The 23651-nt window shown below is 41.0% G+C and overlaps 1 long non-coding RNA gene across 4 annotated transcripts in view; it reads right to left on the bottom strand.

Annotated features, from left to right (window-relative positions):
- The window catches only part of LOC129533270 (uncharacterized), a 99107-nt gene that overhangs the window by 7258 nt on the left and 68198 nt on the right, over window positions 1-23651 (bottom strand). For 2 of the 4 annotated variants that reach the window (XR_008679385.2, XR_010133334.1), the window contains one exon: window positions 19652-20874. The exons of 1 other annotated variant lie outside the window; for it this stretch is intronic. This is a non-coding gene — a long non-coding RNA (uncharacterized lncRNA). Of the gene's footprint in view, window positions 1-19651; window positions 20875-23651 lie in introns of those variants that run through there. One more of the 4 variants, XR_008679388.2, reaches the window with a different exon arrangement.

Below are 23651 nucleotides of genomic sequence, written 5' to 3'. Positions count from 1 at the left end.
TTATCAGTGCCTGCTATACACAGGGAAGGTGTTCAGTACATATTCATTGAATCAACAAATAAGTAAACAACTCCATCCATTCTTCAGGTCTCCGCAATTTTTACCTCTCCAATTATTCTCCCTTTTGTGAACTACAATAGATCAGATTGCCTTATTTTCCAAGCTCTATACAGACAGCACTATAAAATCTTGCTTATTAGGTTCTAAACATCTAAAGAGCAGGAATAAAACCTCACAGGCTCTCTGTCTCTACTGCCATGTCTTGCACAATATTCTTTTGCTCATTGATTGTTACTGCTCAATCTACTATTCACTTTTGATTTCTTTAAAAAAGAAAACCTTCTCAGAAATCAAACAACTGAAATCACAAAATGTCCTTTTCTAAAAATAACACATTCCCAAAACACTTGAGGCAGAGCTGTGCTTTTTCTCCTCTCCCATTAATGAGAGAAAGATGCGGCTTCCTCCGTTTTCATTTTGTCTGCGTCATGTCTATGTTGCCTGGAGATTTGTAGCTGTTGTTTCAAGAAAGATCAAGTGACAACGGGAGATAGACGGTCTTCTTGATTAAAAAGTGGCACTCAGATACATCAGCTTCCTCCAAATTCAAGAAGGAGAAGCTTGTTTCACAGCTAGTGCCTGCTTCAGGGGCACGCCTCCCTGGGGTCAGCTGAGGCTTGCTGTCCGCTTTCCAGGTCTGCCCAAGCAAGATCTGTACTGTAATAACATGTAAAATAAAATTTAAGCCTCAAGAGAGGGGTTAGAAATTGCCACTGATTGACTCAGGACCATCCTTTGAGAGACAATGAAAAAACTGGCATAGCATGGTTAGACTAACCTGCATTCTGAAAAGTCCTAGTCCTGAAAGTGACTAACTGTGTGACCTGGGAAAGTTCCTTAGCCTCTCTAAGCTTCAATGTCATCACTTGGAGAACAGAGCTGATGAAAACACACCTGATGGAGTTGCTGATGCCATGGGATGAGATGATACAAAGTGTTTGGCATCACCTCTCACTTAGCGTTTATTAATGGTCATCATTATCATGAAGTAGCCAGAACCCTGCCTATTGTAACAGCTATCAGTTGTTGAATACTCACTCTGTGCTGTGTACTAGGCTCATTTTTTCTATGTCAGTTTTCTTACTTATACATCTTATAACAGCTCTTCAAGCAGATAGTATCCTAGCTGGTGACTCTGAGAACAACTGGCTGCATTCCCTGTCCCTGTGCTCAGCCTATGCATGGGAAATATTTGGGACTTGGTAAATACATTTTCGAATGATGTTGAATGAGTTCACAATTGACATAGTTGTCTAGGGCCTGCCAAACCATGGACCGCTTCCCCTATGTAGCATAGTGTACTTGTTATGCTTAGAATTATGTCCCCTAAAGAGTTATGTTTGACCATTAACTTCCAGTACCTGTGAATGTGACCTTATTTGGAAATAGGGTTTTTGTAGATGTAATAAAGGTAAGAGGAGATCATACTGGATTAGGGGCTACCCCTAATCTTATAAGAACCATAGCAGGTGTTCTCGTAAGAAGGTGAACATTTAGACACAAATGAACAGAGGCACACGGAGAGAACTCCACATGGTGATGGAGGCAGAGACTGAAGTAGCACGTGCAGGAGCCAGGAGATGCCAAGGATAGGTGGCAACCACCAGAAGCCAGAAGGGAGGCATGGAGGGACCCTTCTTTAGAGTTTCTGGAGGAGCATGATCCTGCTGATACTTTGATTTGGGGCTTCTGGCCTTCATAACTGTAACAGAGTACATTTCTGTTTTTTCAATCACTCAGTTTATGACAATTTGTTAAGGAAGCTCTCGAAAATGAATACAGCACTTTATTCCTTTCTCGGCACAGAAAAATGAAATTTCAGGGCACCCACAGAGAGGGTTTAACACCCCTTATTCTCTTTCAAAAGAGCTGAAAAAGCACCCAGTTACTATTTATACTACTCCCAGTTCTCTGTCTGAAGATGAGACTTTTCAGTCATGCCAACAGTTCTGGGTTTCAGAATTTAAGGGCACACCATGGAGGGATTGCTGGTGAGTTTAGCTAAAGCTCTGCAGCCCCGCAGGGTTTCTGTTCCAAGTAATAGAAGAGAGAAAAGAGAGGCAGAAATTATGAGTACACCTCAATTCCCTCATGTAGAACACTAAGCAGCAGCTTTCTCCCTAAATGTTTATGTAAAAAAATATATTTTAAAACATCATCAGTTAATCTCACATGCTACCCAGGAGAAGGGAAAATCATCACATGTAAGTGTTAGAGAGTTTCAACACCTCTCCTCCCCACCAAAAAGGGGACTGTTCTCAGGGGCCCTGTCCCCCTAGACTAGAAGCCTCATGATAGAGGAACAGCCCCTTTTTGTCCTTAAAAAAATCTGGGGATGGGAGGGTTGGAGACAGAAAGGGTCCTCCCAGGATCTGAAAACCCAAAGGTTGTCTGCTCCTTTCTCTTTCTACCAAAGTCTTTGAAGACACAGAGAGAAGCTTTCCCTGACTTTCCCATCAGATAATATTCATTGAGGGTTAAATCCTCCAAAAAAGCCCATTCATACAATGACCAGGTTTTAATCATGCCAGATGTGCTGCTCAAAACCACAAGCTTAAAAATGCTTTCAGTTTAACGGGACAGAATAAAATGAACAGAGTATTTTTCAAACCTGCCTAGTTCCGGGACAATTGCTGCCAATCAGCCTCACTCCTTGCAATCTCTTCGGACCCAGCATTGACCTTGGGTCTCTGAGTAACTATTTGCTGACTCTCTACACAGCCTGGTATGTATGTTTTCTTCCCAACAGGGCTACTTGAAAGCCCCCATTTGGCCCAAGTCCAAGTCCCCAAATTCCCTCTGATTAGCTCTTGGCCTTCACCCTACTAACCATGAGATCTCCTGAGTAAAATGGCTGCTGTAGCCATCCTGACTCTGGCAATGGGAGCTTCTGGTTTTGCTGAAGAGAGGGAAAGGGTCTCAAGAGAGCAGTTTGGTTCTCCAAAGCTTCAATTTGGATGAAGTCTCCAAGCAATAGTCTTCAAGGAACTGCTCAGAAACAAAGTTCTCTTTCATTGCATCATTTAGATTTTAAGGACAATATGAGCCTCTAAGAGAATTGACTGGGCCAGACTCTAGAGAAATGTTTACATTATCTTGGCTAAACTGCTGGTGATGGTTAGAAGAAGAAGGAATCAATGAATGAAAAGAGAGAAAAAAGGGGAAAATGACTGGATCTATAGGAGCAGCAGCTATTGCAAATCAGATTTGGAAAAGAGCAAGGAACTACATTTCTATCTTGGAAAAGGGACACTCAGATATCAGTAAGCAATCAGGTCGTGGCCAGTTCAAATATTCTGAAGTGTTCCGATAAGAATTTAATAAGGACCACCTCACACATGCACATGCATGCACACACACACACACACACACACACACACACACACACAAACATACCTTTCCCTAACTGAAGCATGCAGTTAGGGAATCTCTGGAGTCCAGAAGATGAGTCAGCCTAAATGACTCAGCAAGGAGGAAACAGGACTGAGGTTGTTGGTGGAAACACAGCTGGAGCAAATGCAGATGGGACTGTGAAGACATTGTGTGAGGGCGAGTGAGGATGTGGCTGGAGTTCCTTAGTAGTGACCATCATCCTGTTACCATAACAATAACGTCAACTTCCCAGGAGGAGCCTGAGGCAGGTCGTTTCTGAGCCCAAGTAAATTCACCTCCCAAAGGGGTTGATAATGGCAACTTTCCTGCCTATTGACGGGACTCTTGGAAAGATTGTATGAGACAATGGTTGCTAAGGAACTCAGAAAAGTACCAATTTCAAACATGTGGAAAGGATTATAGCATTCTCATGACAAGTTCTCCACCACCTACTGAAGGCACAATGCCTGCTTATGGGAAGAAATGGGGCATCAAAAATTTGAGGTGTGGGCTGGGTGAATCAAGGTACTTGCAGAGTGAATCACTGCAAGCTCGGGTGACTTCGTTATGCAATGTCAGGTGAAAATGTACTGGGTGAAATCGGGTGGAATTTCCCTCGAACCTTGGGATTGTAAGCCAGAAGAGCACCCTGTGAAAGCTGAGTCACAGCGGGGTGAGTTAAAGAGCCCTCAAAGAAGAAATCAGAAGAATTGGATCTCATCCCCAGCATGGCAAAGCCTGTGCCTGTGCCATCAGCTCTCTCTGCTTCTGTTTGCTCACTTGTAAAATAAAAGTGTTATCTCATAATCTTTTCTGCCGGTAATACTTTGTGAGTGTGTGTGTGCACACATGTATGCGTGCAAGGCCCTGCTTTATGCTGATGCAATGCTTTGAAAAACATCAGCTTCTCTTCTACAACATATACTCTGACATCCACTCAGCTCCCCAATCTCTGCAGCTCCAAAGTGTACTCAAAGAGTCAAGAAGTACAGAGACATCATCCTGATTTTCCAAGTCTGGGCAGGGCACCCCTTCCCCCAGACTCCACCTTTATGGGCTATATAAACTTGGGCAAGTTACTCTCTCTGGGCCTCATGTACTTTATTTGTAAAACAAAGATAGTAACTATACCTAACTACAGACTTGGAATGAGAGTCCAATAAGATACTTCATACAAATCATTTAGCACAATGCATGAGTCTTTAAAAAGACTAAAACAACATTCTCCCAGCAATAAATATTATCACAATGGCTATTATCAATCCCGCTATTACTGTCATAGTATTGTATATTCCCGTATCAAGATATATGCCTCCAAATTTCAGCTGTGTGTTTACTTAAATGGAGAAATCCATGAAGGCAAGGATTGGGCCTGTCCCATTCTTTACTTTATCCTCCGCCCTCTGCTGAATACGTGGCTGGTGGCAGGTGCTCAATATTTGTCCTGTTAGATGAATGAAGGGTGTGAAGTAGAGGTTCTCAACCCTGGCTGCACATCAGAGTCGCCTGGATACATTTTAAAATCCTGATGTCCACCCCCATCTCCAGAAATTCTGATTTAATTGATAAAGATTAGAACTCTGGCATTAACAGTTTTTAAAGGGTCCCCAGAGTCTCTAGTTGGCAGGAGGAGGTGAAGCTCACTTGTATAGAGTCTCAAAGATTAGTAACGCCATTGATTTCCAAACTTTTCCTTTTATAATAAAACCATTTTTTTTCCACAACAAAGTCTTAGATTGAAATCTACTTCATAAAAGAGAATGATGCAGCATCTTCTGGTAGAAGTGCTGGAGCTGGGCCCTGGGGCCCTCCATCCAACTGTGTGGGTCCAAGGTGGTCCACAAAGCCCACAAGCCCCTGGAGACACAACTTCCTAGGATTCGAACTGTCCTCTTCTGAGCTCTAAGCAGTATCTTCTCACTGCACTGCACTGCCAGCCTTGCTGACTCTTCACGTAACATGATGCTATCCTCACCCTGAAACTTGGACTGAGACATACCACAACTGTTTTCCTTTTACAGCCAAATTCAGACACTCAGCTCCCAGTGAAAATCATTCCCAGGCCTTGCGGATTGAGGAGAGAAAAAAACCGCCTAAAATATATAAATAATTCAAGGCTGAGTTTATTCATGATGCTATGTTTTCTCCAGGCAGCAGTTTGTATAATCTCTCTTACACTGCCAGTTGGGCAGCCTCCGTAGCATTTATTACTGCAGACAACCCGTTAGAAGCTGTTTTGATTTACACATCTACATTCTATTACAGAGGTAAGTTTAACAGCACGCTGCAGTTTCTGCTGCTGACAATGTAGGAGGGGAAAGAAAAAGAAAAAAAAAGACAGTGGAGAAAAGAATAGGAAATTATTTCTGCCGTTCCAGAGGACAGCAAGGAAAATGGGCCTGATATTTTAATGACATATTTAATTAGTTATCTGGAACACAGACACACACATACTACACTCACATACAACAACATATGTTTATTGCATCATTATGTCTTCATAAGACAGCAAATGTTTATTGAACATCTACTAAGTGCCAACTTACTCTATTAGGTCAGAAGGATATATTGGTGAATAAACGAGACAGTTGTTTGTCTCCTTTGTTATTATTGTTTGCTACCACCAAACAACGTTTCCCCAACAATGCTTAGCCCGGCATTGATACATGATAGATACTCGATGCCTGTTGAGTGAATGAGTGAATTCAAAATGATAAATAAAATGAAGTTATATAGCAACTGTTCAGTTATCTGTCTTCATGGCAATGCTATATAAGATGAACCACACAAAACCTCATGCAACAATAAGCCTTTATTGTTCATGCATCGAGGATGTTAAGCTGGTTGGCTCTGCTCATCTGTGCTCATCACCCAAATAGCTCAGAAATGGCTCACAGTCCACTGATCAGTTCAGGCTTCTGCTGGGTCCAGTGGGATAACTCAGCTCTGCTCCATGTGTTTCTCATCCTTCAGCAAGCTACAGCCCAGCATGTTCTTATGGCCAGGATGGAGAGACAGAAAGTAAGTGTAATAGAAACACATGGGCCTCTTGAAGTCTAGACTTGGAACTAGGAAACCATGACTTCCTGAAGTGACTTGATAAAACAAATCACAGAGCCAGCCCAGATTCAAGACATGGGTAAAAGAGTCCATCTTTAGCATGAAGATCTGCAAAGTCACATAGCAGAGACAAGGCTAAAGAAATTAAGAATTGAAACCACCTTTGCAATCTGCCACAGGAGCCCAGCAAATTAGACAAAAGGCAGTAATGAAAACCCATTTCTCAAATGAAATCTATTGCCTTTTCCAGTATCCAAGTGTATCCCCACCCAGCCCCTGAACAAGGCTCTTTGATGAGTTTAGGGAAGATGCAGATATCTCTCTGAGAATAGTTCATTGTGTCCTGAACGTCCTCCCCTCTTTGACCCTAGGTCTTCACCCAGGCCCTACCTGGGGTTGACACCTGTCTGTGATCCATTGTCCTTGCTTGCCCTAGTTCTTCCTGCTCCATTTTAACCCATCACGTTAGGAGACAGAATGTGTTTATAGTACAACGATGAGACAGTATTGTGGCTACCATATATTGGGAGCTTACCATGTGTCAGGGCCTGTGCTGAAGAACTTTGCTTACATTATCTCATTTAATTCTTATAATGACTCTATGAGTTAGTTATAATGATCCCTCCTTTACTGCTAAAAAAGAATATTCACAATACTGAAAGAGATTAAGTAACTTGTCCAAGGTTTCACAGCTAGTTATTAATCAAGCCAGGTTTCAGCCCTAATTTATCTGAATGCAAAGTCCATGTTCTTAATCACTATGCTATGCTCCCCCTTCCTTAAACCGGTAGTTCTACTTCACTAAACCATTATGCTCACATTGGTAAAGAATTACTTCCTTAAAGCAAAGAGATCATGATATTCTGCCCAGTCCTCTCCTATGAGACACTGGAAAAAAAGGGTTGAAGTTCCCAGAACAACTTGAATTATTTTCCCCTAAAGAGAAGAGGTTGGAGGGTGGGAAGGGCAGGTCATTAAGTTTTCAGTCTTGTGTAATTTCTACCAGTTTCCACCAGAATATCCTAGGCTTGTTAGAGTTAGTACCAATGAGATCATATATCATAGATTCCATCAGGAGGAAGAGGGATTATACAAAGACTTAGTGGTGCTTATTGGTATAACATGCACTAGGTTAAATCCAACTGGCCCAAAAAGAAATGGAATATATGATCTCATTTGCATATTATCTGTCTTTGCATAATCCCAGGTCAGGAAGGAGGCTGGTTCTGGATGAAAGAGAAGCATAAGAATTCCATCCACACTATTGCAAAAGCTTCAAGTTCCTACAGCAGCACCTTAATGTGGACCAATGGGAGAATGTAACGCAGTGGAATAAATGGAAGCTTATTCCAAAGCCAAGCCATAGAAGAGCACCAAATTTCCCACAGATTGTCTGTTCAATCCCCAGCATTGACAGAGTAATGTCCAGCCTCCCTCCTCACCTCCACTTGATATTTACACCCAACAAACAGTGGTCAAATGGAAATCTACTGCTTAGTTTATAGGTTTTCGGGCTTGTGACTGTTCCACTGTAGATCTCTAATCAAAGTTGGATTCAAGAGCATGGCTTAGGTTTAAAGCCCTGCGAGGAGCAAGCTTAGGCATGCTGGAGAAGAAAGATACATAACCAGTCAACAGCACAACTTGGTTCACTGAGCCAGAAGACTGTACAGGTGAGAATGAAAAACCTGCTTCACCCCACTCAAGAGGGAGTTCAGTGGGCACTGACTTACACTGAGGATGGATGGAATCCTCAGTATGAAATGTTTGCTAAGTCGGCAAAAAAGATGAAAGGGAGCCGATTATGTTCAAGCACAAGAAGAAGTGGAGATTAGAATCCTGCTTTTAAAGTACAGTGAAGGCTGGGCACGGTGGCTCATGCCTGTAATCCCAGCACTTTGGGGGGCCAAGGTGGATGGATCACCAGAGGTCGGGAGTTCGAGACCAGCCTGACAAACATGGAGAAACCCCATCTCTACTAAAATTACAAAAATTAGCCAGGCTTGATGACACATGCCTGTAATCACAGCTGCTTGGGAGGCTGAGGCAGGAGAATTGCTTGAACCCGAGGAGGCAGAAGTTGTGGTAAGCCGAGATCATGCCATTGCACTCCAGCCTGGGCAACAAGAGTGAAACTCTGTCTCAAAAAAAAAATTAAAATTAAAAAATAAAGTGCAGCGAACTCACTCACTAATAAACATGTCCCAGAAAGTGCTAAGTCTGGATCAATCTGACTGGCAATCCCTCCCTCCTTGAGACAGAGTGAACGAGGGTGTAGGAAGAGGAACATATTCTTCGTCCTCAGCATCCCTCCCATGAAGAGGATGGGCAGAAGTCACCTAAACCTTGAAAAGATGCTATACTATGAAGAAATGGACATCAGCATGGCATCTCTCAGCAAAGCCAAGGGAAGAGTTGCTAATCCTGAAGACTACAAAAAAAACAGCCAGATATATGAGAAAGCAGAGAGGAACAAGCTAATAGGATTGAGGGGCAGCCTATTCATTGTAGCTTTTGCCTCCTGGGAAGACAACCTGTCTTTCAGGCACAGCTGTAAAGTGTGGGGGCAAAGTTGGGTCCATGAGAGAATTCAGAGGCATAGCTAGAGGAGCAGATGCCAGAGGGGTCTGCAGATGAGGCAGTAGCTGAGGTGTGAGCCAAATGGGAGGCAAAGGACCAGAAAGAGGAGGGAGGAGATCACCAGAGAGGACAAAAGGGAGGTGGTGGGGACTCACTCGACATAGGACATCTTCCCTTGCAGGTGGATTTCTACCTCCCCTGGAGGGCTCAGGCCAGGGTAGAATGGACAGTGTCCAAAGGATGCTTAATGAACTCCTCATTTTGATTTCTTTGTTCTATGAAGGCATGTGCAACTGCATTAGTATGCTCAGCAAAAGGCCTCCTTTTGTTGTGGCAGGTGCTGCAGGAATTCAGAACAGCTGATGTTTCATAAAATCATGAGCCTGCAGAGAGCCCTGGGAGGTCAGAAAACCCAAGCCCCTGCCTCTCACATCTGTTCTATCAGTGGAATGGTGCTGCAGTTTTAAAACCATGTTTATTGTACTTCATCTTCTTATTTTAAGAGAGATAAACTGGGTGCACTTTTGTTGGAGAAAAGGTGAAGCAAGCAGTAAAGCACAGAGAAGATGGGAAAAACAGTTTCTAATCTTACAGCCCAATGGCAGCCACTGTTAATATTTCAGCAAAGCCCCTGCTACACTTTCTCTCTCACACCCATGGGGTATGGGTGCGGTATGTGTGTGTGTGTGTGTTGTAAGTATGTAAAAAGAAAGTGGGAATTTTTCTGTTATTCCAGAATTAACAAATGAAACTGTGAACAAAGAGGCATTAAGTGCTACACATTCTAAATAAAGCCAAACACCTTCCTTGAGTCTTTCTATGAGGTATATAATCCAGCAATCCTACTTCTGCATATGTATCCAAAGAAATCGAAAAAGTATCTTGAAAAGATACCTGTACTCCCATGTTCATTGCAGCATTATTCATAATAGCTGAGATATGGAAACTCTATGTCCACTGAGGGGTGAATGGATAAAGAAATTGTGGTATATACATGCAATGGAATATTTCTCAGTCTTAACCAAGAAGGAAATCCTGCCATCTGTGACAACACGTATGGAACCGTAGGAGATTATGCTAAGTGATATAAGTCAGACATAGGAAGACAAATAATGCATTACCTCACTTAAACATGAAATTTAAAATAGCCAAACTCATAGAAGCAGAGAGTAGGATGATGTTGCCAGGGGCTGGTGCAGGGGCAGGCAGGAATGGGGAGACATCTGTCAAAGGGACAAAGTTTTGTGATTTAGGATAAATAAGTTCTGGATATCTAATGTAAAGCATAGTACCTATAGCTAAAAATACAATATTATATTTTTTAACTTGCTAAGAGTGTAGGCTTACTTTAAGTGTTCTACTACCAAAAAAATAATTATTATTATAGTAAAAATAATTAAAAGAAACGGTGAGAGGTGATGGATATGTCAGTCTTTTACCTTGGTGGTGGTGACGGTTTCACACCTGTATATGTATCCTCAAACTCGTCAAGTTACGAACATTAAATATGTACAGGCTTTTACATGTCAATCATACCTCAATAAAGTGGTTTTTAAAAAGAGGTGGCTGAACCTCACTGCTACCTGCAGCCATAATTCAGCAACACCACCAACCACCACCTTACATTCTGTAAAAGTAGACTGGAGAAAGGGGCCATCTATGATTGCTGGGTGGAAATGCTGGTCTAGAGCACATCTGAGAGCTAAACAGAGGGTCTTCCTAAATAATAATTCATAAAGATTGGGAACACTTTCAAGAAGGGAATGCCGATTTCTCATTACCATTGAGCACCTGATTAGAATGTAGCCTAGTTGATTTGCTCTGTTCCTACTTAAGTAGGAAAATAGAGCCTCACTGAGAGAGTGGGGCAGATGGAGACCGTCCGTGGAGCAGCCTGTTCCTTCAGTTGTCATGGTAGAGAGGAGCCCACCTTCTGGAGGTCAAGTGGACACTGAAGAAAAGACTCACACAAGCATGTGGGCTGCCAAGGAAGAGAACCCAAGCAGCAGGAGGCTGAGAATGAACCACAAGGAGGCATCTGAGAGAGGGCTGGGATCTGGAGTTACATCTTCTTTCTGCAGTTGGGAGGGGGCTCAGAAAAGTGACCAAGCACTGACCATGAGGGAGCCACAGAGATGGAAACCTACCAGAGAGGGCTATAAGGACCTTCAGTGTGAGCCAGAAAAAGAAAACCACTAATAGAGTGCACTGTGCCTGCCATGAGTTAAATAAGCAATGCCTGTCCTTGGCCTCTTTCTCCTCCACTCACCCACACACTGCAGCACCTATCTCTATACCAGGGGTTGAGGAGGACTGTTCCCAGAGAAAGGATACAGGAGGAAGGGTAAAGAGCAGATAAGGTCCCTCCCAACCACCTCCCCCAAGCCTCAAGCCCAGATAGCACTGGAGTGACAGGAAAAGATGAGACTGGTCTCTTAGCCAGAAGAACTTGTGCAACCAAGGGGAATGGGAAATTATGAAATCTGCTATAGTATGAATGAGAGATTTAATACAGCATTATTGGGAACAGAGACTAGGGAAAAAAATCCTTTGATGTTTGTAACTCAGCAAGTTTATATATTTCAATAAACCCAAAATACACACACATGCACACACACACACACACACACACCTGCATATACATATACAATTTTTAAAATCCAAAGTAACATATAGCCAAAAGCTACTTTATTTTTTCACACCCTGCCTTTCTTCCTTGATCTTGTGAGCTTCCCTTCAGTGAAATTAAAGAATTTAAACTTAAACCTGGTGGAACTTTATATTATTTTGAGCCTTGAGAGGAATGTGGCTATGTGGCCTGGGTCATGTGTAGCATACAGCTGCAACTTCTGCTTCTCCAATCACAGATTAACTCCCTTACTTATTCTTGTACTATAGAAGACTAGGAAAGACCAAAAGGCATGAGAGATAGGACCCTAGGAATCTATTACCCCACCTTATGGAATGTTAAAGCAATCTACCTTGGAATGTAGGAAACTGTAACCAATGAAATCACTGTAACATATGTATTGGTCTTATAAGAAAAATATTGCGACTGTTAAATTTCTCCATCTCTGCCTATGTAAGTGAAAGCCTTAATTTCCCTACTTTGGAACACTGACCCATTCTTTTGGAATCCGTGTTTCCTCCTGGGTTGCTACCCTGAAGTTTTGCACTTGAATAAACTCTGTACTTAATCATATTTTCTGAATCTCATTATTTAAGATTGATGCTTCTCAGCACTTGCATGAAATCTCATGCAATTTCCATCATTTCTCTATTCACTTTCACATATAAAAAAGTTCATAGTCTCTCTCTCAACCAACTTAAAGCTCTTCTCCACTCCACAGTGCATACGTGCCTTAGGCTGGGAACCTGAGTGAGGAAGGACATTGTGGTTTCAAGGCAGGTTTCTTCACTCTCACTTGCTTCTTCAATCCACATTGTCCCTCACTTTCTAACTGTTGTTTGTAACTCTCTAAAGAGATTAAAGGGCACGGTGGCTTTGTAACATGTCAGCTTAGCTAAGCGGGATCTCAGTTCCCTGAGTTTCATCTCCATGAGGTTCCAGGTTGAAGAGGCTATTAGAAAAATGTACACGATATATAAAAGACCATAGTGAAGAAGCAGCCATGCTTAGCACCTTCAGGTTTGGTGTAGGGTGCTAGACACTAGCAGTGCATGCACGTGGCAGCTCACTGATCTACCAGCTTGTGTTGCTGGTATGGGGCAGCACCTAGGCTTACAGCTCCTACATTGCATTGCTGTGTGGGGCAGGACCTGGGCTTACAGCTCCTAGAGTGTGTTGCTACTTTGGGGCAGCTCCTGAGCTTGTAGCTCCTCTAGCTCTGCCTGGATCTCTTCCTTCAGCTTCTTCAAGCCCTGGGTCAGGTGTATGTGCAACTCCATGTGAAGAGTACCTGTTTCCCCATTAAGTTTGGAGGCAGTGGGAGACAGACAAATGCTTCAGCTTGTTTTGGTGGAATCCAGTACCTCTCATGGGTTTCCCTTGTTCTCCCAACTCCCTGTCCATCTCCCCTCTCAGCTGCTGGCTTGGGTGACCTATAGTGACTTCAGGCTCAACACCAGACACAGACCACCAGTCTTGCATGACATTCCCACCAGCTCCCATAACAGTGTAAGATCTAATTCCTACTCATAGTGGTTCTGCTTCTCTGATTGAGCCCTAATGGATACTCAATTATAAAGAGCATCCAATAAAGATACTCTTTAAATTTATAAATATTTCTTGATAAAGAAGAATCAATTCCTGCTGCTTCAGTGCTTGCAGTAGCTGGTCATGCACAACAGTCTTTCACGCCCTGCCTTCCTTTCCACTTACACATTATCTCATTTGGTCACTTCATCTCTCCAGGTAGCATCCTCTTAGAAAACTTTTACAGTGCAGCCTATAACTAGCTCCCTTCCATAAAGTTCACTCCTGGCACACCAGGAACACACATAAATCTTAGGCCAACTAAATTCTGCAACTATCGTAACTTCTCAACATAGTCCTCTATAAACATTTTCAATCCAAGATCAGGTACTGGTGCTTATGTTCCCCAAATTCCAACAGAAACATATTAAGTTCTCCAGTTAGTTTTCTTTGGCAAATTGTTGTTTAGTAAATACATCTTCTCCACATGGTAGAGTTTATTTTTCCAGTCTCATTGATGTAGAGCAAGCCATCTGACTTGTTTTGGCTAATCATTTATGGAAAGAAGCAACATTGTGCCAATTCTGAGCCAAGATCTTAAGAGACACTACATCTTTCAGCTAATTCTTGTATTTATCCCACCATGTCCTGGGCAACCACTGGTTGCAGAAAAACAAGACACAGGGAACAGACTGAAACCCAATCTGCATCTAGGAACAAGCCTGACAAAACCACAGTCTGAACTAGAGCTGCCAAGAGGAGCTCAGCTTAGATCTTCCAAACTGCAGCCTGCCTGCAACTTCATGAAAATAAATGTTTATTTTAATAACAATAAGATTATGAGATTGTTACACAGCATTATTATGGTGATAGCTGACTGGGACACTTTGCTTATACTGAAGTGAGAAGGAAGTATTTGCCTCCAGTAATTCTCCCCAGGTCATTTTCCCAGATATCCAATCTCCTATCAATTCTCAGCATCCTTTATATTGAGGTGGGTGATGAGCTGATGCTGAGACAACCAGCTCTGTGATGTCTTCCTTGCAAATGCTTAATTGATGGCTTAGCACATCATTTTAGAAAATGAGAAGATTTGGGCACTTATTGTTTAGTTTGGGCACTGGAGTCAAATCTGAGATGATAGAATAAGTTATGTTTACTATTCTCCTTCACACATACAAAATTTGGATCATACTATATATATATAGATCTACAACCTGACTGCTTTCACTTAGAAATAGATTGCAACATTTTTCCATGACACTCAATTTTCTTCTAGGCCTTCAATTTTCTCTTTCTTTGAAAAACTATTAGAGAATAAATGAGAATATCAAGTGGAGTAAGAATGGCAGAATTATGCACTTGGGCCCTTCCCACCTGCATTTGTAGGGTTTTCCCTGGGCATTCTGAGTGTTTATGTGAACCGAGAGAACCTCAGTGTTACCTACTTGTAACTGAGGTTCTCTTGGTTTACATAAGCACTCAGAATTCCCAGGGAAATATGAGGTTCTGCCACTTGTTTCTTTTGTTTCCCCATTTGGTTAAGACTAGGTACAAACACATAGTCAATGATAATAAATTAATTAAGCTACACTGAATTAAATGGAAATAAAATATACTGAATTGAACTGAACTGTAAAGAAAACAAAAAAAGAGGTGTAATATTAGTCTGCACTAAATCCAGGATGAAGAGTCTCCCAAAACAAAATGTGGCAGGTGATTTTAAAGAAGATTTATTTTTACTCTCAATAAATTCGGAAAAGCAGTAAAGAAAAACATCCTCCAAATGTTTAGAGGTTTCTCTCTTCATCCCACACCAGGTCTTTAGATCTTTAAAGGGAAAAAAAAAAGTTTATGACAAATGATTTATTTTGCTAAAAGAATAAAGTTAATTTATGTCTCCAAAGGGCATTATAGATGAAATTGCAATATTTCCATGTTCCCAAAATTTTTACTCTTTTTTTTCACTCTAACACTACTCCCAAAGAAAAAACTATTGCCTTGAAAGTTTTTCAAAATATCCTATCACCCTACCTTTGTCCTTGGTCATTTCCAGCCATGCAGAGCTTTTAATGTCAGGACCATCAACATGAAAATGCATGGCTATTCTCAAAAGATGTTTTTCTAAGCCTACATATTCACTGTAAAGTATCCCAGAATCCTCTAGAGTGAATGTTAATAAGCACAATAGAGTTGGAATTGATGGTCTTGAACTCTTACCTTTCTACACTGATCTTCAGGAACTGTAATGTGACAAGCACAAAGCTTCCCTCAACAGCTACTACACAACCATGGTAGTGTTAATAATAACAACTATCAATCAATTATACAAGCTAGACTTGATTCCATCATTTAACTCTTATGACCAACCACACTCTGTGAAAGAGACTCTTAACATCTGAACCATATAGATGAGCAAAGGAAGGGTTTAACGACTTGCCTAAGAGAACAAAGACAGTAACTGATGGAGCCAACAATGATATTCTTGCTTCTGACTCCAAAATCCACACTCAAGTTTTGTGCCTGAAACCCTCTCTCTCTTTGAGAAAGAATAATAATAATATTAGCTATCATTTATTAAGCCTTTCTGAGTAGGCCCTACCTTACTTGTTGCTTATAGATATACTCAATTTGAACTTATTCCACATTAGCATCCAAAAAATGCCACATCATTTATTAGTCGAAATCGAGTAAAGTTCATCTGTGAGCCCACAGTGGGAAGAATGGCAAGAATCCCAGTGGATGTCATTAGTGAGGGGCTCCTCCTCCTCTCTACACTTAAATAAGCACACCATCATAGTTCCTGGCCCAGAACATTTGGGAATGGGCCCTGTAGACATCACCTTGTCTATGTTACTCCTAAATTGTACTGCCCAGGGTCTGGCCTCTGTGGGTTTGCAACTGGCCACACCCTATCCAGGGTAATACATGTCAACAGTGCCCAGGCCTCTGCCATTTTCAGAAACTCCAAACCCCTTTTATCTTCCAAGGCAGATAAATACCCAGCATCAGTGTGTATGCTAGTGTTAGGAAACCAGTCTTCTGGGGCTAGTGCTGAAGAAATAACACCTTCTACCATAAAGCCTGAAAGAGCTACTTTAGGAATTTGAACACACCAAGGGAATCTTCCATCCACCATGAAAAGAAAAAAGAAAAAATATGTATGTGTAAAGGAACTACATTATGCCATACACTTTGCCATGTCCTGCTCTACTTCGCCTACAAAACTGCAAGGTAAAGATTATTATAATTGGTTTTTAAGATGAGTAAACAAAAGATTAGAGAAGTTTTTTTTTTTTTTTAAAAGTCCCTAAATTGTACAGCTATTTCACTCTTTGCAGACAGCCTGAGGAAAACTTTTGGCTAATCTTAATAATAATTACCATTTCTTGGGCTCTTAGTCTGCACCAAGGCAGTATGCTAAGCACTTTATATCCATTAGTTTCCATAACAATTCTATAACTTACTTCATTATCTCCACCTAAGAATGAAAACCACTGGAGCTCAGAGAAGCTAAGTCCTTTGCCCAAGGCCACACATCTGGGAATGAGGGAGTCCAGATGTGAGCCTCTATGTTAGAAGTCAAAGTTGGATTCTTAACCCCAGCACAGCACAGCCTCCCGTCAAGGCTTTCAAGGGGAAGTGTGGCCCCCAAAGGACTGCGACTGTAGGGGAGATAGGTGGATAGAGCAGGCAGGGAGAAAAGTGGAAAATACCAGCTGGTATTCCTGGTACTCTCTGCACCTTACCACTGGAGCCCAGGGTACTCATTTTACAGGAATGACTTACAGGACAAAAGAGCAGAGGCCTTGCTTACTTTGTTTTGCAAACCATACCCTGTAGAATGAGAATAATTATTAGTCATCTGCAGGCCTTGTGATGCTGGTAGCTTAGTCATTGAGTAACTATTATAGATCACACATTCCTATTCCTTTGGACAGAGTCTCAAGCCACCTACACAATCCTTAAACAACTTCTCAAAGTCCCTTGAGCTGGGGGTGGTGGAAGACACACTCTCCAGAAGCTATGCATTCTTCCTACTGAGAGATGGACACCTTGTGGCCAGTAGCATAATGAGAAGTCTTTCAGCAGAATGAACAGGCATCCCTCTCCTGCTTTCAATGACCCGCACTCTCTTCAAATTGTCCTTCCAGCAAGAAAAGATACTCCAAGCAGTTTTAAGTCTTCCTTGGGGGCATAGGAGTTTCATGTCAACTAGGTTTGGTTTACATTTATGAGAGATGCTGCCTTATGTGAATGAGATAGGAAAAGAAAATACAGCAGGCATATGAGTGAGTAAAGTACCAAATTCTAATAAAAATGATATGAACACATATGTGGATGCCCATACGCACGCACGCGCGCACACACACACACACACCACTTAATACCTTAATGAAAAGAGTCACAGCAATCTGGTGAATAACTTACTTATTTTGTTTTCCATTTTGAATTCTAAGAGTGGAGCTACTGAGATGACTAAAACAGTTGCTGTCCTTAAAGAACTCAAAGCTTAGTGGGAAGACAGAAACAACATTAATACAATAAAACCAAAGAGGTTATTATGAAAGCTCAGAGGAGAAACATCCAAACCAAATGGAGTTGAAGGTTAGGCAGAGGATGAGAAAGATTTCCTTGAGGCGATGAGAGCAAAGCTGAGCATTTTTTAACACACACCTGTCCAAAGTAGAAACTGTTAATGCAGTACCCTGGCAATCTAGATGAGCTGGCCCCATGATTGAGGATATCATTCACATATATTATAGCAGTAAAGATGCTTTGAGATTTAAATAATTGAAAGCTTAATATCAACTCATTTAAACAATGAGGAATAATTCTGCCACATAACAAGAGGTGCAGGGAGGCTTCAGATATAATTTATCAACTCAAAGACATCATTTGAAACTCAGTTTTTCCCCCATTATTCTACTACGAAATCCCAACAGATTTTCCTAACTGTCTTCTGGATCACAAGGTTGCTGCTGCAGTTCCGGACACCACGTGCAGACACAAAAATATTCAGCAAAAGAAGATATCTTTTCCATGTAACAATTTTTTATGAACAAAAGTATTCCCAAAAGCTTCCCAGCAGGTTTCCCCTCATATCTTATTGGTCATAATTGGGATATTATGATTGGATTACTAAGAAGTGAATAGAGGGAGGCTGTGATCTCCCCAAGAAAGGCTTGGAAAGCATGAAGAGGGAGAAATATTTGTTGAGTAGGTAGATACATTTTTTGATACATTGGGAGTGGGATATGTGGGAAAACAAACCTATCAAACATGGTGCAAACCAAACTCTTCCCATTGGAAATTCTGATGAAACACTGTCTCTGAATTGATTGACTTATTTGAGGGAGTGTGCCATACTCCTGTAAATGGGGCTGTATCAAATGCTAAGAATTCCAGCTCTAAGCAGATAGAGCCAGAGGACTAGTCTTGGTACCATAGAACTTTTATACTAGAAATGACCAAGAGGTGATGATTTTAGAGATCTGAAAACTGCTCTGCCATTTACTCAATACATGCTTTGTCCTGGCCTTTGCTGCCTGCTCTAAAATGCTTTGCCCATCTGCAGCTTTGGGCCAAGACTGGATGCTTTTCTGAGGGTCCTTCCAGCTCTGAAAGTCATGAATCATCACGATACGTGATGCAGAAAGTCTGATTCATCATGATACCTGACGCAGGTTCCTAATATTCCTCATCACCAGCACTTTATGATATTTCATATTGTTTTTAGCGATCTCACTAGAATGAAGATTCTTGAGTCAGCCTAGCAGATAACCAGACAAATTGTTGGTACTCTAAAACAAAAACAAAACAAAACACTTAAATTGCTTTTATGACAGAAGAGCTGAAAAGTACATGTGATCTTTCATTTAGTAGCAGCACTCCTGGAAAATCATCTTATATAAATTATTTGAATTTTTAGAAAAACTTGCAGCACATTTTCATCAAAATGTTATTGATCAGGTACGAAAAGTACAAAACAACTAAATATCCAACTCTAAATCCTTGTTTATATTAAGTGTGGTATATTCAATGAGTGGATTATAATCATGAAATGTAAATTTTAGAGACCTTATAGCATGTAAAAAAAAAGTTATATGTTACAAAGTAAGTGAAAAGTGGTACTAAGTTTTATTTACAATATACTGATAATTATGTAAACCAAACAACCCAAGCATTTAGAAGGGAAGAAAAAAAAACTTAAAGGAAAAAGACAAAATGGTGCATAGTAGCTGCACTGAGAAATAACTCAAAGGTCAATTTTTTTCTTTCTATTTTTTTTGACACTCCCAAAATGTTTATAATGAGTACGTACTGGTTTTATAATGGAGAAACACAATAAAAATCACTGATGGATTATTTGACTATCTTTATTAACTCAGTCTTACCTATAATTAATCTATATTACTGTTGTTGACAGGAATAAATCCAGGTGTTTAAGAATGAATTTCATTGGCAGAGCTTGATATTCCAAACGTTGCTTCACGTTATCAAGCTTTCCTCCCAATCCAAACTTCTCTCTTATTACGGTTCAAACGACAATGCACAAAACTCTTTGCAGAACCTGATCTGGCCCTCCCATCTCCCCATCACCACCCCCTGCTTTTATTATACCAATAATTCTTCCCAAGGTGCCCTTTCTTCTTTATTCCACTTCTCTCTACTGGCCAATATCGGAAAGCTCAGCTCAAACACTCAATACCTTCCTGAATGATCTTAGGCAAATTATTTCACTTCTCAGAGTTTCCACTTCTAAATTTCTATAAAATGGAAATGATTTTTAAATTGCTTTTTCTCACTACTACACAAAAGTTACTGTACCTGGCACATAGTAGGAACACAAAAATAGAAAGGGCAGCTTTTCCTCTGACTCCCTCTATCCCCAATTTATAGCTGTCTCAGTGCCTGGCACTATAGAAATAACTTAATTCATGTTTATTGGATGAAAAAAATGTCACTAGTGCTGCTACCAGGCCCTGACAGATAAGGACCTGTGGCTGTGTGATTTTAGATGACTTATCTACATAAGAAAGCACAAAGTAAGAAAGTAGTCTAAAAGAGAGCTCCCTTCCCACATAGAGAAAGAGCTTTATTGACTTTGATCAGAAACGGACTCTGGAAAACCACCTGCAGGCATCTCTGTAAGTATTCGCCTACAAAGCAAAGAATATCAGAAAATAAGATGGAAAAATTTCTCATCCTTTTCCTCCCCACCCCCACACAAGGCCCCACTCTCAAAAGGAGGATTTGGTTGTGTTTTTAAATGGACTTTTGCACTTTTTCAAAAATCAGCTAGATACCAATGCATCCCCACAGCTGAATAAGCACCATTAGGATGAAAGATGCATCCTGGGGGCAGCATAAACTGTGATCCAGCTGCCCCTCCAGCTTGTGCAACTTCTCTTGTTTGATGAGAACAGGGAGGGAGTGGAGTGTCCTGTAGGCTATGTCATGCAGGGTTAGCAGCCTCGAAGTTCATTTTGAAAGGCGAGCCACAATGCTTGGAGACATTACTGAATTTCAGCTTGTCCACTCAGAAATGCCATTGGTATAGAATGGTGAAGGTGCTTCCATTCTGCTCTTCTAGAGAAACGAACCTTATTCACAGGCAAGGAAAGTAATCATCTTTCTTCAATCTGCAAAAGTTTGAAGCAGCCCTTTAGCATAATCACTCTTAAAACAAATAAAAATAGAATACTGTACAAGCCATATCACCTTGTTGGTAGATGGTTCTAAGGGAGGAGTATTTAATGGGACAGTGAGTTTAGGAGAGAGCAGTTTCTTTTGGTTCTGTGAAAGAAGTGTGCTTGAGAAATGTTATTCCAAATCCATTAAATTATTCATTCATCCATTCATTCAACAAACATTCAAGGATGAACTACTTTTCATTTGCCTTTTTATTTATTCATTCAATAAACATTTACTGAGCACAGAATGGATATACCATGCACTTTCCTGTGTGTTATGAAGAATATAAACAGTTAATGCTTACATTGTTGAGTGATTATGCTATGCCAGTAATTGTCTAAGATCACACAGCTGGTTAGTAGTACAGCCCAGAGTGTATCCAGGAGCCTGACCCCAGGCTCCATGTCTTTGACCTCCTGCTATATTGCCTTGCAAAGATGCAAAACACCCAGATGTTAAGATGCAAGTCCAGGCCTCAAGGAGCTTACACTTTAGGAGTGCTGAGGCATGTAAGTGCCTTAACAGAGGTTCAGGAAAAAGTATCAGGGACATTCAGGGAAAGAAGAAATGATTTCTTCTTTGCTGAGAAAGAAACTCCTTGGAAATGGTAGGATTTGAGATGATTCATGCTAGACACATAGAATTGAACAAGCATCGATGGGCAAAAAGGCATTCTAAGCTAAGAAAACTGTATCAGTAACCCACAAATGAAAGAAAGCAAAAGTTGTGAAAGAGAGTAACTAGTTTAGTTTGATTGGAGCATTAACGTATATAAAGAGTGAATAGTGGGGGAAATGCCAGACCAGGAAGTTGAGACAAGTGTGTATGTGATACTAATTTTTTCTGAGTACCTTCACAGGTAACATTTACTCTGCTAAAATACATTCTCCAAGCAGGTGCTGACACTTGATGAGGGTATTTGCTTCACTATAATGAGTGACAAAGCATTACTCTAAAAAGCCCATTTAAAAATCACCATCTTAAATATGGGCTAACAGACTCAAGCAACATAGTCGTTCTGGAGTCTAAGTCCTTCTATTTATCTTGAGAAACTGTTGGGATAATAACAGCTCTGTAAGTCTGGACAAGAAATTTGAGAAAAGGCTCTTGTTTCAGGGAAGGTTTGCCTATAGGGTCTGACAAAGAAGCACCTATTGGGTTCATTTCCAGAGCAGAGAATAATAATAGTGCTGTATTCACAATGTGTCTCCAGTCCACTGTATTCTTCCTTTGTGCCCATGGGACAACACTCTAAGACCTATTTGACCCTCCTGGAGCCTCTGTGTTGGGGAGGGAAGACACTGCTCAGCAGATTCTTGTTTTATGTATCACCATACATGAGAGAACTAGCCTCTGAGTTAACTCAGCATGGATTAGCCCCCAGTAGGCACTATGTTACTCAATCTGTCCTCCCACTTTAAGGGAGAGAAGGGACTTTCAATGGGAAGAGGGTACACACTCAGTTATATGGTCAATAATTGATGCTCAGGCTGTGTAAGAGAAGAGTAAGAAGTGGGAATGGAGATGGCAAAAAGTTGTGTTCAGGTGTTTCAGATATGTTCATACGCAAAGAAAGACACTGTGACTCCAAAGTAAAGAATTCAAACAAATAGGTAGACTGAAATCCATATGAATTATGTACTAGGCCTTGTGATAAATAATTACATGTGTGATGTTCTCTAATTCTCACAAAATCTCCACAGTATTATGTGCATTACCATTCTCATTTTTAAGCTAAAAATCTCTATTATTCAGGGTTCTCAGAAAGACTGAGAAACTCACTTGAGGTTTCACAGCTAACAACAAGTGATGGGTTGGAACTCAAACCCATATCAGCCTAACTATCTTTTAGCTCCCCAGGCCACACCTTCACTATAGTAAGCCTTACACTCTTTTCTGTTATTTACCTTAGAGAACAGATAGGGAGGAACTACGGGGGAACAAATATAGCTCAATATAAGTTAACTCTGTCACACTTCACTGAATGACCTTGGGCAGAAATATGTCCACTCTCAGACCTCAAAATCCTCTCTCAAAAAATTGAGTAGTACAAATGATCCCATTATACTGCTTCTGGTATAGTTCTCCACGATCTCTAAGACTCTACTGGATAAATAGAGACTCCTCAGTAGCTCTTTACAATCTATGAGAGTCCACTGGAAGAAACAGAAACCTTTCCACAAGGCATTCATGCACCTTCATGATCCAGCTCCTGCCCATCTCTCCTCTTCACCTTCCACCCACTCAAACTCACATTCACTCTTCCAGCTGCACCAAACCACGGGCTAGTCTCCAAAGGGAGGGCCACACCTCTGGGCCTTCATGCATCTTATTCCCTGCACTTGGAAAAAAGAAATAGGTGGCTGGCCTTACTGTAAGCTACTATTCTTAAACATATTTCAATATCTATTTGGCATCAGTGAAGAGAAAATACTTTTCTATTCACTTAAATGTTAAGTACATACATTCTTTCTTAGGTCAGTAAATAACATATCAATTACTATGTCACTTTCTTATTTAAGCTCCTTTGAAACACACCACTCCTATAAGTGTATCGGTGACCAAGGAGAATCTACTCAATATCACAGAGATGATGGAGGAGGGCATTCATGTCACATGGAGCATCGCATGTCATAGAAAATAGCTCCATTCCACAAGTCTCTCCTTGAAGGCATATTTTCTGAGCCAGAGCAATGCTGGGCCTTCTCCCAACTCTTCCCCAGCT

This window comes from Gorilla gorilla, chromosome 3 (genome assembly GCF_029281585.2).
Source record: "Gorilla gorilla gorilla isolate KB3781 chromosome 3, NHGRI_mGorGor1-v2.1_pri, whole genome shotgun sequence".
Lineage (NCBI taxonomy): Eukaryota > Metazoa > Chordata > Mammalia > Primates > Hominidae > Gorilla > Gorilla gorilla.
The sequence above is the reverse complement of the archived record's forward strand: the minus strand, read 5'-3'. Positions and strand labels throughout refer to the sequence as shown.